Source organism: Lontra canadensis, unplaced genomic scaffold (assembly GCF_010015895.1).
Source record: "Lontra canadensis isolate GAN:19392208 unplaced genomic scaffold, GSC_riverotter_1.0 scaffold56, whole genome shotgun sequence".
Classification (NCBI taxonomy): Eukaryota; Metazoa; Chordata; class Mammalia; order Carnivora; family Mustelidae; genus Lontra; species Lontra canadensis.
The window spans coordinates 1,989,017-2,003,785 of NW_022631050.1; the positions used below are offsets into that span (position 1 = coordinate 1,989,017).

Consider the following 14,769-nt stretch of genomic DNA (forward strand, 5'->3'; position numbering starts at 1 on the left):
TGGTAATAACCAAACAGCACAGGAATCAACCCTGCTAAGCCAAAACTGGGTTAGAGAAGGGGTTAAGTTAAGCTGTGTACTCCCTTAAATATTAAAGATGGACATTAAGAGAAACTTAAATTATTTTAGCAAGTCAGTAGTACATGCACATTAAAATCATTTCATGTAACTGCTATTGCAAAACAAATTAAATAAATATAGCTTTGAGCAACTGTAGAAGGCTCTCCGTAATGCACACTGAAAAAATGGGATTGGAACATATATTAACTTAGCAAGTGTTTTTTGTTCATCACTACTGCCCCAAAGGAAATTTTTTGGTACCTATGCCATCCCTAGGACAGTAGGAAGGCTGTCAGGTAGCATAATAATGAAGAGTGCTGCCTCTATTACCCAACTGTTGCGGCCTGGATACTGGCTTTCCCACTGGCATATGTTAACTAATAAGGAAAAATCAAAAGATTAACTGAAACAGTAGTTTAGAAAAAGGTGTCTGTGAACTAAAAATGGAAAAATATTAAAAATATTTTAAGAGAGGGGTGCCTGGGTGGCTCAGTCAGTTTAGCGTCTGCCATCAGCTTAGGTCATGATCCCAGGGTTCTGGGGATCAAGCCCCATTGCGGGCTCCCTGCTCAGTGGGGAGTCTGCTTCCCCCTCTCCCTCTGCCCCTCCTCCTGCTTGTGCTTGCTCGCTCTATCAGATAAATAAATAAAATCTTTAAAAAACTATTTTCAGAGAAAGAAGTATACTTAAGCAGGAATTATTTTATATAACCAAAACACTCTGGAGCTAAATGGTCTTTTTTTTTTTTTTAAACATCCTAAACCAGATCTCTCTTTAACTACTGTCCTTTTTCTTGTCATTCTTTCCTTTATTAATATGGTTAATTTAGAGGCTTACCAAAGATTACAATTTTTTAACCTCTGTAATTTAAAAGTTAATTACCCAGTTTGTGGTCAAGGTTCCTCCCTTTTTGTTTCTTCCTAGTGACATACTATACTCATCTGGCTGCTTATCAGTATTACCTCCACCAGAGGGCAGACAAAAAGGAAGATGAAGCTGGGAAAATTACCAACTTGTTAGCTTCCCAAGAAGCTTTAGCAGTATCACCAAGAAACTTCAACAGCACTACCGTTATAGGATTCTCTGAGACAGCTTTCCCCATTGGAAACAGTATTAGACAAAATACAGAAGAAAAGGTGGCAAATATTAATTCATGCATTTATTCATTCATTCAACAAATATCTGAGTTCCAACTACATGCCAGACACAGTCCAGGCTCTAAGGATTCAGCAGTAAATAAAACAAACAAAAGGCCCTGTTGTTGTGGAGCTTTAATCTATATGTCTAGCAGACAGATAATAAAGCACATAAATAAACAATTTCAAGTACACATAAGGACTCTGAGGGAGAAAAAAAACCTGCAAGAAGTTAGTGACAAGGCAGGCTATTTTTAAACAAATTAATATGTAACGCCTGAATGAAAATGATTGAATGAGCCATGCTTTAAATGGGAGAAGGGCATTCCAGGAAGAATAAACAGTAAATCCAAAGGTCCTGAAGCAGAAACTAACCTGGGATACTGAATTAACAGCAGAGAGGATAGTGAGACTGGAGAGTAGTGAGCAAAGCAGAGTAGAAGAGATTAGACGGGGGTGGGCAGGAGACCAACCATGTAATCATGTGGGCCTCCGGACAACAGTAAAAACTTCAGATTTTATCTAACAGTACTGGGTTCTGCTGCCTAAGACTGGAAGCTGAAAGATCAGTTAGGAGCTACTGTTGTAGTCCAGTCCCAGGAAGATGGTGGTTTGACACAAAGGTAGTGGCAGGCAGTACAAACAATAAAAAATAGCCAAAATCGGAATGACAGTAAGTTAGGAGCCATCACAGTTGACAATGAGGGACCAAATGCAGGATGAGTGAAACAGGAGAATTCAAGATAACTCTTATTGTCAGCCTAAGCAACTGGATGGAGGATAACACCATTTTCTGAGGAGGAGAAGCTACCACCAGTGAAGCAGGATGAAAACCAGAGTCCATGTCCCAGAAGCCAAGGGAAAACTGTTTCAGCAGGAAGGAGTTCTCTACTACCCGTGTTAAAGGTGACCAAGAGACCTAACGTGGCAAGACTGATGTCACTGGTGACCATGAGAAGAATCATTTTTTTACAGCACAGGAAGGATAAATCACTCTGTAGTGGGTTTAGAAGAGGAGAGATGGGGAGCTGAGGAATAGATAAGCCTACATGGACTCTTTCCAAGATTTCTGTTGTTGTTTTTGGACACAAAGTAGTTTTATTATTTTTTGAAGTTTTACTTTAAACATTTCATTTTTTAAAATTTCAAACTTATAGTTGAAAAAAGTAGTATAAAAAAAAGAAAAAAGCAGTACAGTGAATCAATACTCTTAGACCTTTCATTTATTCACTAATTGTTAATGTTTGCCACGTTTGCTTTATCATTCTCTTTTCATTCTAATAAGTATTGCTTGTCCATTTGAGAGTAAGTTGAAGATATTCTGACCATTTACTTCTAATAATTCACTGTGCATCTTTCTAAGAACAAGGACATTGTCTTATACATCCACAGTACAATGACCAAATTCAGGAAACTTAACATTGATGCAATACTATTATTTAATATTCATTACATACTCAAATTCTGCAAATGTCCTGATAATGGTATTAGGTCAGTTAGATTTTCTGATCCAAGATCCAATCCAGGATTATTCATTGCACTTTGTCAGAGCTCTTAAACTTCCTTTATTTAATTTTTAGCATTTTTTAGAAGATTTTATTTATTTGAGCGAGAGAGCGAGCATGCATGAGAGAGCGAGCGAGAAAACACATGAGCACATGCGCCCGTGCATGCAAACAAGCAGGGGAGAGGGGCAGAGGAAAGGGAGAAGCAGAGTACCCGCCCTGGGCAGGGAGCCCAACAGGGGACTCCATTCCAGGATCCTGGGATCATGACCTGAGCTGAAAGCAGATGCTTAACCGACTGAGCCACCCAAATGCCCTCAATTAAGGTCCCTCAATTGATTTTGGTTACGCATTTTAGAAAAACCACAGAAAAGTAATGATGTCCCCAGTTCAAGCACATCAAAAGGAACCTGTTTTAAGATTTTGTTTATTTAGTTGAGAGGGAGAGAGAGAGCATGAGCAAGCTCTATCAGGGGAGAGAGGAAGAAGCAGACTTCCCACTGAGCAGGGAACACACAAGGGGCTCCATCCCAGGACCTCAGGATCAGGACCTGAGCTGAAGGCAGATGCTTAACCAACTGAGCCACCCAGGGGCCCCAAGAGGAACCTATTTATCCCACTACTGGTGATGTTAACTTTGATCAGTTGGCTGAGATGGTGTCTGCCAGATTTCTTCACTGTGAAGTACTCCTTTTCCCTGTTGGTCATTAATCTCTGGAAAGACCACTGGAAAACTGTGTTAGTACCCTTCTCCCCATCCAGCTTTCTCCATTAGTAATGCTGGCGTGAACCAAGAAGACCATAATGGTTGCAAGCCAGTCACTTTTCTAATTCTATTACTCCTACTACATTTTTATTTGCAGTCTACTTGGGAATGCTTTCTCTTTTTCCTTTATTTATTATGAACTTGTGGATTCTTACTTTATTCAATGGGTTATAACCCATTATTATCATTATTCATTTTGAGGCTCAAATTTTTCCAGATTTGGCTGTTCAAGCTAGTTCCTATGTCTTTTTGATGTACCACCACCATTTTGGGGAATACTTCCTTACCCTGTATTCTAGGCTAATCTTCTGCTATTCCTGCCCCAGCTCTGGAATCAGCCATTTAGACCTGGGCACTATTTGTGCTTACTGCTACTAGGGTGTCATTGCTTCTAGACCTTTCCATCAGACAGAGCTAGAAAATGTAACTCTAAATCCAATCGAACACCAGAGAGTGCTTCACTGCCTTCTTCCATTTCATCTTTATTTCCCTTTTCCCACAGTAAAAACTCTACCTCAAAAAATATCAGTGAATTTACTCATTTGCTCATTTCTATGATACATACAAAATAGTTCAAGAGTTACTGTATCTCTACCACACAGGGTTCAAGATTTCTTATTTTTGCAGTCCTTTCTATCTTTAGATTTAAGGTAGATAGTTAAAGTGCTGTATTAAAAACTTACTTGGATTTTTCTTTTCTTCAGAGAGTTCATGTTATTCATTGAAACATAGTTGGTTCCTCTGTTACTGTTTGTATTCAATTTTGGAGGTTTTTTATTTCAAACTTGTTAATTTTATTTTTGAACATATAAAACATAAACAAGTTTCCAAAACTATACAAAAAGATACAATCACAGCAGTGCCATTCCCTCCACTATGCCTTCTACTAAGTTCCTAGCCACGCCCTGTAGGTAACTTACTAGTTTCTAGATATCCTCTCCTGTATTTATTTTTATTCTATCAAAAAAAAATACGTTTTCTCAAAAAAAAAAATAATGATGCTTTCTCAACGTGGAGCCAGAGACACAGGGCAGAACAGTAGATCAAGAAAAGAATTTTAAGATGGGAGACACGGAGCTTCTGGGTGGCTCAGTTGGTTAAGCCTCTGCCTTCCACTCAGGTCAGGTTCCTGGGATAGAGTATGGCCTCAGGCTCCTTACTCAGCAGGTAATTTGCTTCTCCCTCTCCCTCTACCTACAGCTCCCCATGCGTGCGCGCACTTGCTCGCTTGCGCGCTCTCTCTCCCTCTGTCAGTAAATAAATTCTTCAAAAGAAATATCTTCTGGTTTAATTTAAGGAATATCAGAGGGTTCTCATATTGAAAAAGAGACTCACATGTTGTTTATAACCTTCCAAAATAGTTGTATGTATAGCTCTAGAAAACCCACATTAAAATGGGATTATTATTTTGGAAGGATAATCAAGTTTTCACTACCTATTAATGTCAACAGGAGAAAATCTGCCCTGGGAGGAGGGAGGTCTTGAACTCTGAGCCAGGCATTGAACCAGAAACAGAGAGGTGAGAAGAGAAGGGCTGACTCAAGGATCTGTACAATTAACACAGCCGTGTGGTAACAATCACACTGGAAAAACAAATCCACATCTCTGGCATGTACTGGAAAGTTTACAAATGTGCTAACGAGTAACTGAGGGTCATTCCTCACGTCCTGGCAAAAAAATCACTGTGGCACAGAAGCAAGAAGGTGGACTTCAGGTTCAGAGAGGTCTGGCCTTGAATCCCAATTGAGTGACTGAACAGCTACATAACCACAGGCAAGTCATTTAAGAATTCAGGGGCATAGTTTCCTCACCTGTGGAACTGGATAATGCCTACTTTGCCAAGTTCATGTAAGACATAAATAGAATAACGTACAGCATCACCCCTGGCCCAGAACAAATGTCTAATAATTAGTTCCTAGAACAAATGCAGGTTAAACCAGTCAGCAAGTTAAAGAATTAGTAACAAGTACTTTAGTAACACGCCCTAAAAACTCCCAGAACTCACACGATCTCACGCAGTACTTGGTAAGGGCAGAAAAATGTCCAATACTTTGTTCCAATTCTCAATTTTCAGAATGTCCCAGATCTATTTTTAAAGTGTAAAAATATGTGCTGACATACTAAAGCACCAATGACTTAAAAGAAACAATTCTAGGGAGATGTTGATCAAATAGCACAAACCTCCAGTTATGAGAGAGTACACTCTGGGGATATAAGGTACAGTATGGTTACTACTGTTAACAACACTGTATTCTATACTTGAAAGTGACTAAATACAGCCACTGGCACACACAGGTGATCAATATGTTAACTAATCTTACTGTGGTCATCATTATTCAATGTATATGAATCTCAAGTCATCACGTTGTATACTTTAAACTTATACCATGTTATGTGTCAATTATACCTCAACAAAGCCGGGGGAAAATTACAAAAGAAGAAATTCTACAAGTTAACAAAGACCAATGACTCAGAATAGCCTCGTAAACAATGCTTATGGCTCACAGACATGCACCTGAATGTACTGCAAGCCACGTTAACCAATTTTATAATTTTACAAATGTGTATACACAAGACAGTTAACCACGTTCAATAAAACAGTATTTTAAAAGCTTCTATTTCGGTTTCAGATTCATCTACAAACCAGAATGCAATACGGAAAATCTTAAAATGATCTTGAGCCAAATACTGAAATACACAATAAACTTTCAGAGCCACAGCTCGGTAATAACCCAAAAGTCCCATAGGAACGAGTCTTAAAATGTATACTGGCAAAGAAACTCAAAGCATACAATTTTATGTATCCAAACCGTCCTTTTCCTCCACGGCTAGAAAAGACTTTACTTTCATCTTAAATAAGCAGTGTGTGCTGTAAGTTCTAGAAGCTCTACTCCAGGGTCACAATCTCAGTTTAACACTAAAAAGGAATGAAAATAGAGCGTTCTGATCAACAATTAAATCTCAATTGTCTTAAGAAAACTTCCCAGCAGGGTGCTAATCTACACGCCAAGCTATTCTGCCAGTGGCCAAAAGAGAAAAAGATGCATCCACATCCTCTACCAAAAGAGAAAGGGAAGGAGTGGGAGAAAAGGGAAGAGAGACAGAGACCGAGAGAGAGATGCAAAATAACAAAGCATCGTTTCTATAAACAAATGAAAGTCTGTTTTTAAACTTCTGGAAACTCAGTCTTCCCTTACCGTATGGCAATAAATACCAAAGTAGAAGGCAATCATTTGTGTTTTGAAGCAGAAAAAGAAATGTGGAAAGAAAAGGAAAAACATTTTATCATGTACAGAATATACAAGAATTCATAATCCATTACGCACCCACCCCCAATACTGGACACAATCTTTTCCAAAACAAATTTAACACGAAACCGCTAGACTCATTTTTAGCACTCAGCGGAAAACTTTTATGAGCTTTCCCAGAGCTCTCCACCCAATAACCCTTCTGGGCAGTCCCGAGTAACCGCTATTTTCGGGGCAACCACCAGCTCGCGCTCTGAGTCCCCCCGCGAGGCCTCGGGGCGTAGGGACCGACCTGGGGGGTGTGGAGGCCGAGGGACTACAGGCCGCCCCCTCGCTTCCCAGAGCCAGCAGTCCGAGCCCAGGAAGTGCCCGAGGCGGCGGCCGAGCGGCTGGCCCCCGTGCGGGAGCACAGCGCGACCAAGGCGCGCCCGTCCCGTCCCTCCGGGGCAGGCTCCGCCACCCAGCTCGCCCGACCGCGCCAGCCCCACGCCACCACCCGGCGGGGTTCCGGCGGGGCGGCCCCGAGGCGCCCCACGCCCCCTGCGGGAAGCCCGGGATCCCCCCGCTGGGCGCTCTGACGAGCCGCGGCGCGTGCGATCGCCGCCTACCTGGAGGGAGCTCAGGTCCGCGTCGACCGGCCGCTGCCTGAGTCCGCGGGGAGCTCAGCAGCTCCTCGAGCGCGGAGCCGGCGTGCAGAGCGAAGCGCACGGCCGCGAGGAGCGCCACCGAGATCCGCCTGCCACACCCAGGCCCGCGCCGCCCAGCAGCCAACTCCGCGGCGCGCCGGGGCCGGGGCGGGGACGTGGCTCGAGGCGCGAGGCGCGAGGCACGAGGCGCGCGGGCCCGATGGGGACGCGCCGCGAGCGCGCGCGCACCCTGGAGCGCGCGTCGCCCGGGCGGGGGGACAGGGGGCGAAGGCGGCGGCGGGCGTCGCGCGCAGCTTCTGCTTCCTATTTTCTGTCTCGTTTCCTGCTAGAAGAAGAAGAAAAACATTAATTCCCAGGCAGTTTCGTTTTCTTGTCGTTGTGGCGCCTGGACGCAAGAGCGCACTTCAGAGCGTCCAAGTGGTGTGGCCGGTTTCCTTCCTGGCACCGCAGAACCCTCAGTTTGCTCGTGGGCAGGATGGGGGGCTGACGTAGAAGACCTCGTCCCGTTTAGGTTTAACATTCTGGAATTCTACGTTTAAGAAAGTAAACTGGAGCCCAGAGTCACACTAAATTGCGTTGGAATCCCAGCTCTACCATCGCTGGTCGGGTGACTGTGTACGTCTCAGGGGCTCAGCTTGGTCATAGGCAAAAGAGGGATGATACCTACCTCCTAAAGGTGCTAACATATCAAACGAGATGCCGTTTGCACAGAGCCTGCCTCTAAATAAATGACCAATACTTGGAAGTTGTTACTGGTGAAACCAGGCCTTTCACATGATCCTGGCGAGTCGCTCATCTCTGCATGAGTTAAACATCATAGGCATCTCAACCGAGGTTTTTTTTTTTTTTTCTTTTCCTTTTCCTTTTCTTTTTCTTTCTTTCTTCTTCTTTTTAATGTTTAAAATGTCAGAAAATGAATGCAACTACCCAGTTTGCTTCCTCTGAAGTCAGTACCGCCCGGGAGCAGTTTTCCTCTCCCCACCCCCATCTTTCTTCTGAGTTAATTCCAGTTTGACAGACTGTTGCTATAGCATTCCTTCTCTGACGTCAAACAATTTAAAGAAACCGCCCTGGGTAACGAACACAGCAGAGGAGCTCTTTGTGGAGTTTCTGTGCAGGAGAAAGGTTTGAACGATGTGAGAGAACTTGAACACCTCCGCAGCTTTGCATTTCTTGCTCTTCGGCAGCTTCCCACTATCACCTGGAATAAATCTCTTAGTACAATGAAAGAGATGATGCCATGCAAAGCACAGTCTGATTGCGACTGTGCAGAACATGTGGCCTTTTTGTATAAAAGCCAGGACATGACAAAAATGGAAACTGTTGTAGTGCTAGGATGATGAGATTATAGGTGTTTTTCCCCCAATTTTTCATTTTCCCTGATGTGGGGGTGCTTTTTCCATGAAGAAGAAAGGAGAAATGTCAAATATTCTGCGTACCAAAGTGTCAGAAAAGTTGATTGAAACTTGAATGGTTTGCATCTGTCACTGATTGTTTTAATGATTAGATCCCGAGCTTTAGCACCATCATTTTAAAAAGGAAGCAGAAGGAAATTATTATTTAAGGAACTCTGATTATACACCAGGCGCTCTGCTTTCTTGTATTGTGCTTAGTTCTCATGATGACCTTACAATGTGCACTTTATCCCCATTTTATAAATAAGGAAACCGAGACACAGTGAGATTAATTTACCTGCAGTCACACAGGGAATGGCAGAGCTTACGTGGAACCCATATTGGACTGACTTCAGAGCCCACTTTCTTTAGATATTTTCTGTCTTGTCCTTGTGCCCTGGAACTTAAACAGATGTTATAGGCCTTTGAGAAGTAATCGGGTTACATTTATTCGTTGAATCACAAGTTGCTAGTATTTGGGAAAACCTGGTTGAAGTTATCGAGATATTCTATTCCAGAAAAGAATGAGGGAAATATAAATCAACAACTCCTTACTACAAAAATCTGAAAAGATATAACAAGAATTTACTGACCTTTGTTTGAAGATTTAAGAATAAATTGCACAAAATGATGACTTTGACCTTGGTGAAAATTTGCTACAGACAGAAATTACTAGAAGAATAAAGTCCAAATATGAAAGTTTAATTGTTATCCAAACTAGCCCACTTCCAAGAATATTATATTTCTGTTTTGCCACATCTGCCGCATATTTTTCTGAAAAGAACACTTACTTGTTAAAGGACAAGCCTGTATTGCAAATCTGAAAGTCGAACTGATGAAAAGAATTTCATTACCAGAAATAATTTCCTAAGAGCATAGTAATGCATCTAAGTGATCCAGCAATTAGTAATATTGCAAATGATAATGTAATCCACGTTAAAAGAAAGTGGGGGGTGGGGAAGAGAAGGAAAGAAAGAACGAAAAGAGAGAGAGAGAGGGAGGGAGGGATGGAAAGGGTTGGGTTAATATTTTGAAGCCTGCTGATTTGTGTAGACAATTGTAGGGATGTATCCTGCTTCTAATGCTTAAACCCAGTGTTCTTGTGTTTGGGTGCCACTAGCTGATACTTAGATTTCTAACTTATTAGGCTCTTGTTCTGACATCTTACTCTATTAAAAGAGGAGGATGGGGTCTGCACTAAAGAACTTTTGAAGATAAAACCCCTGTTTCATCCTTGTGTTCCAAGTAGTGTTTAACAGCAGACCTTGCCCACAGTAGGTACTTGATGAACAAATGAATTAAGGAAGGAACTTGGCCACTTTGGTTTACTCGAATAACCTTCGTACCTAACTTTACTCCCATGCCCCACTCAGAGTCAGAGAAAGGGAGAGAGTGATCATTATTTTTCTGGGAGTTTGGTTGCGGTTGCTTCTGCAGGGTGTTTTCTCCTACAATCAAGTTCAGAGAAGCTCTGCTCTCGGTCCGGTGTTGAATGTATCTGAGAATCTGGTTCTCAGGGACATACCCTAAAATTCAGAATGCCCTGGCTTTATAACCTTTGCTTTTAAATTATACCCTAGAAATCATATTTTTTTTTTCTAAGCCTGCTTTGCTCTGAATGACAAGTGCATTAAGAAGAACAGAACCATCACATTGTACCATACGCCAGTACTGCTCTATTGAATGGGTTGTATGCATTCCAAGTCTATTGTATTCAGGATGAGGCCAAATTTTATATATATAATACATTTTATAGAACTAAAGTAATAGCTTTTCTTCCAACAACAAAATAAGGTGGGTTTTTTTGAAGATTTATTTATTTATTTTAGAGTGGGGGCAGGGGAGAAGGGAGAGAGGGAATCCCAAGCAGACTCCCTGCTGAGAATGCAGTCCAGCGTGGGGCTCTATCCCATGCCCCTGAGATCATGAACCTGAAATCAAGAGTTGGATGCTTGACTGAGCCACCCAGGCACCCCACAAAATAAGTTTTAAATATGAAATGGAAATTGTCTAATAGAATCTACAACATTGTCTAATAGAATCTACAACAGATTTCCTCAAAGATGTAGGAAGTGATTCCTCAGTCAATTCTGTAAAAAGCTTATGTGTCACTTCAGACATCCTTGATCCCAAGTGGTTATGTCTAAATACTTTCCTTTTTCTCATGCACAATGCACTTCCATATTAAACCATTTTATAGCTTATGTTTTGAGATTGCCTTTGCTGTATTCTTCTGACACTCCTGATACAAATAAGTTATAGCTCTTGCATTGTTCTACTCAGATTCTATAATGACAATCTGGGTCTATAATCTCCATGCTCATCAGTGACCTTGGGAGAGCACTGTACTTAACTAACGATGTCTGTCACAGGTATGAGAAGGGTAAGGAGAAGCACCTGGCATGTATTTATTACACCATATCCTGTGGCTCAGGTCCCTGGAATCTGTCACTGGAAAGAGACAGGCAGAGTGAAAAGAACACTAAACTGCAGATCAGAAGACTTGGTTCTGAGTTTTTTGCTCTGGTATGAAATATCTGTGTGATCTTCAGCAGATCACAACCCACCTGCACTCTGTCTCTTATTCAAATATTCTTATTCTTATTCAAATATAAAGCGAGAGTGCTGGATCTGACGGACAGACAAATAGCAATGATGTCAGCACTCAGTACTATGCCCAATGTACAACCTCACTCAGCAGTCATGTATTCTCTTCCTCTAAACTCATCCCATCCCAGGAATGCCTGGAAGGTCTCATCTGTTGGTGCTGACGAGTAAAAACACTCTGTTAGCTATCTATTGCTGTGTCAAATGCCACCCCAAAACTTAGTGAATTAGAACAACAACAATCATTTACTTTGCTCATGAGGAGCCAACTTAGGCGGGATTGGCTGACACCCTCTTAAGCTCTGGGCAGTTCATCTAGTTTGATTTTACTTTCAAGGTGGCTCTTATGGGGTTGCCAGGTTGGTGCTGGCTGTTGGTTGGAAGGTGAGCCAGGGCTGTGGACAAAGACCTCTGTTTGTCTTCACATAAGCCTTTCCACAGGCTACTTGGAAATCCTCACAATACACTAACTGGATTCTAAGAGCAGGTGTTCTAAGGGAACAAGGAGGAAGTGCATAGCATTTTTATGACTTAGCCTTAGGAAGCACATACTGCAGCTTTCACCATACTCTCTTGGTGTATGCTATCTCAAATTCAAGTGGTAGGAATACAGACCTCTTGATGGAGGAGTAGCAGGATAGGCTGACATGTAATGTTGCAGGCATTTTGGGAAATACAGTCGGCCACAAACAAGCATATTTGCTAACTTGGGATTAACCTATGAAACTCACAATCCAAGAATCTGCTTTTCCATTCCTTCCGTGCATTTAACATTGACTTTGCTTGTTTATGCTCATGTGCTCTACCCAATAGATACTTCAAACAAGGGAAAATATCTTGCTTTCCTTGTTAATCTGTTTGTTTGACTTTGCTTCCTTTTTTTAATTTTAATTTTTAAAATTAACATACTGTGAAATCGACCTCTTTCTCTTCATATATGATTCTGTGATTTTAGACACAAGTACAGATTCATGTAGCCACCTCTACAATCAGTGTACAAAATAGTTTCATCACCCCCAAAGAAATTCCTCATGCTACCCCATTATTGTTGTTGTTGTTCCTGTTATTGTTCTAGCTTACCTCCCTCCCCTAACCTCCAGCAATCCCTGGATCTGTCCTCCATCCCTATAGTTTTGTTTTTTTCAAGAATTTATGTAAGTAAAACTTTTAAGACTGACCTCTTTCATTTACCATAATGTCTTGTTCCCTCTTGTTGCTGAGTAGCATTCCGTGGTATGAAAGTTGACAGTTTGTTCACCTACTCAAGGATATTCGGGATGCTTTCCAGCTTGAGGATTCATAATTCATAATTATGAAGAGTTTCCATAAACACTCATGTACAGGCTTTTATTTCTTTTATTTTAGTTTTTTATTTTTAAATATTTTATTTATTTATTTGTCAGAGAGAGAGAGAGCGTGCGCACAAGCAGGGGGAGCAGCAGGCAGAGGCAGAGGGAGAAGCAGACTCCTCACTGAGCAAGGAGTCCAATTCAGGACTCAGTCCCAGGACCCTGAGATCATGACCTGAGCCAAAGGCAGACGCTTAACTGGTGAGCCACCCAGGCATTTCTCATGTACAGGTTTTTATATTAACATATGTTTTCATTTCTTTAGGGTAGATACCATGAGTGGGATTGTTGGGTTACATGGTTAGTGTATGTTTAACCTTATGAGAAATTGCAAAATCATTTTCCTGAGTGGATGGTTTATTTTTCATTCTCACCAGCAATGTATGGAAGTTCCAGATGCTCTTGAGTCCTTGCCAGTGCTTGATATTGTCAGTTTTGTAGTTTTAAATATTTTGCCACTCAACTAAGTGTATAGTGGTATCTCATAACAGTGCTTTATTTTTGAATCTTCTTCAACATCACACATGCATGTTATCTCCTGCCTTTTCCTGCCTAGATCCATTCCATGCATTTCTGTCAAATTAATTTTCCTGAAACACAGCACTGATTAGATCCCTCTTTGGCTCAAAGAACATACAATGGTTTCCAATTATTTACTGAATTGAATATATCTTCCTTGCCCTGGCATGAAAGGCCTTACTTAATCTGGCTCCTGCCTAACTCTGCAGGCCCATCTTTTACTACTTTGCTTTATTTTTCACTCCACTCAGTCCTTTTGCTCTTCGGAGAGCAGGTTCTTCGCCTTTTTATCTTTCTCAGTGCTGTTCCCACAACTGGCTCTTCCATTTTTCCTTTTGTATCCTTCAAGACCCAAGAATTATAAGAGGACTGTCCTGGCTCTTCTGTGCCTGGACGACCACTATGCAATGCGATGCAATCTCTCTCAGACAGTCTCCCAGGCTTTTTTTTAGAGGACCCTCTTGGACAGCTCAGCAAATCCAGGACTGGGCAGGTATCCAGCTGGGGAATGGGTCTCCTTTGCTTATAAAGACCAACATCTTTCCAAGTGATTCTATTAGTATCCCTCCCTTCGAGAGGGGAGAGAAACTGAGATATGGGGTTAATCTCTCTTCCTGATGCTGCATTTGCCTCAGGACATTTTCTTCCCCAAACTCATTACCCCTTTAACCAATGTCTGAATAGTAGGAGACGAAGAGTGAGTATGTAGTAACGATAGTATGTCTGTCTTAGAAGCTCTTAGAGAGATTTTTGAAACATTTTTGAGATTTGAGTTTAATGATATGGTAATTTTTCAAGTAACTTTCCGATAAAGCATGAAGAGTTCTGATAGCTGTCAACAATATGTCATTTCCCTTTAACAATGGAAGCTGAAAAAGAATAATTTAATAACATTAATAATTTTCTGTTGGAAACATTTCTTTGGTCTGATACCAAGTCATTTTTGCCTGGACTTCATACTTTGCTTAGGAAGTTAAAAAAAAAAAAAAAGACAAGGAAAAGGAGATATATAAACTAATTATTGCTTTAAAGATTTTTATTTGGTGGTAGAAACATCACTCAAAACAAATATTAATGAGCCGGTTCTTTAGAACAAATCTCTAAGATTAAGGGATGACTTTGATCTTGCTCTGCTGAAAATGGATTTATGAGTTCCAGCTTCCTTAGCCATCTTCTCTAAGTGGACCAAATATCCAAATCCTGGTTCCACCAGCCCATGCAAATTCTAAAGAAATCTAGTGAAATTATTAATGATAGTTAATAGTTAATGATAGTTAATGATAATTCAGTTCAGGTCAAGTGTATGATGTATTCAAGTTACATTTTCATACCTTCCTCCTTGTATAATTATTATGCTAATAATTACAGCATCTAGGGCATAACATATTCTTTTGTATGATCTAGAAGTTTACAATTGCATGACTATTTTTGGCCAAAATCTCATTGCTGGAGGACTCCTATCTTATCACTGTGTCCATAGTCTTAGCACAGCACCTGCACGTGGTAGGGACCCATCAATGTCTGATCAAGGAATGAAT

At 41.2% G+C, this 14,769-nt stretch overlaps 1 protein-coding gene across 2 annotated transcripts in view; it reads right to left on the bottom strand.

The window, feature by feature from the left end:
- GNB4 (G protein subunit beta 4) overlaps nucleotides 1-7,431 on the bottom strand; it is a 50,294-nt gene extending 42,863 nt beyond the window's left edge. Inside the window, exon 1 of one of the 2 annotated variants that reach the window (XM_032875397.1) lies at nucleotides 7,324-7,431. The gene's annotated coding sequence lies outside the window, so the exon portion shown is untranslated. Of the gene's footprint in view, nucleotides 1-6,936; nucleotides 7,026-7,323 lie in introns of those variants that run through there. The other variant, XM_032875399.1, reaches the window with a different exon arrangement.
- Between the last annotated feature and the right edge of the window lie 7,338 nt (nucleotides 7,432-14,769).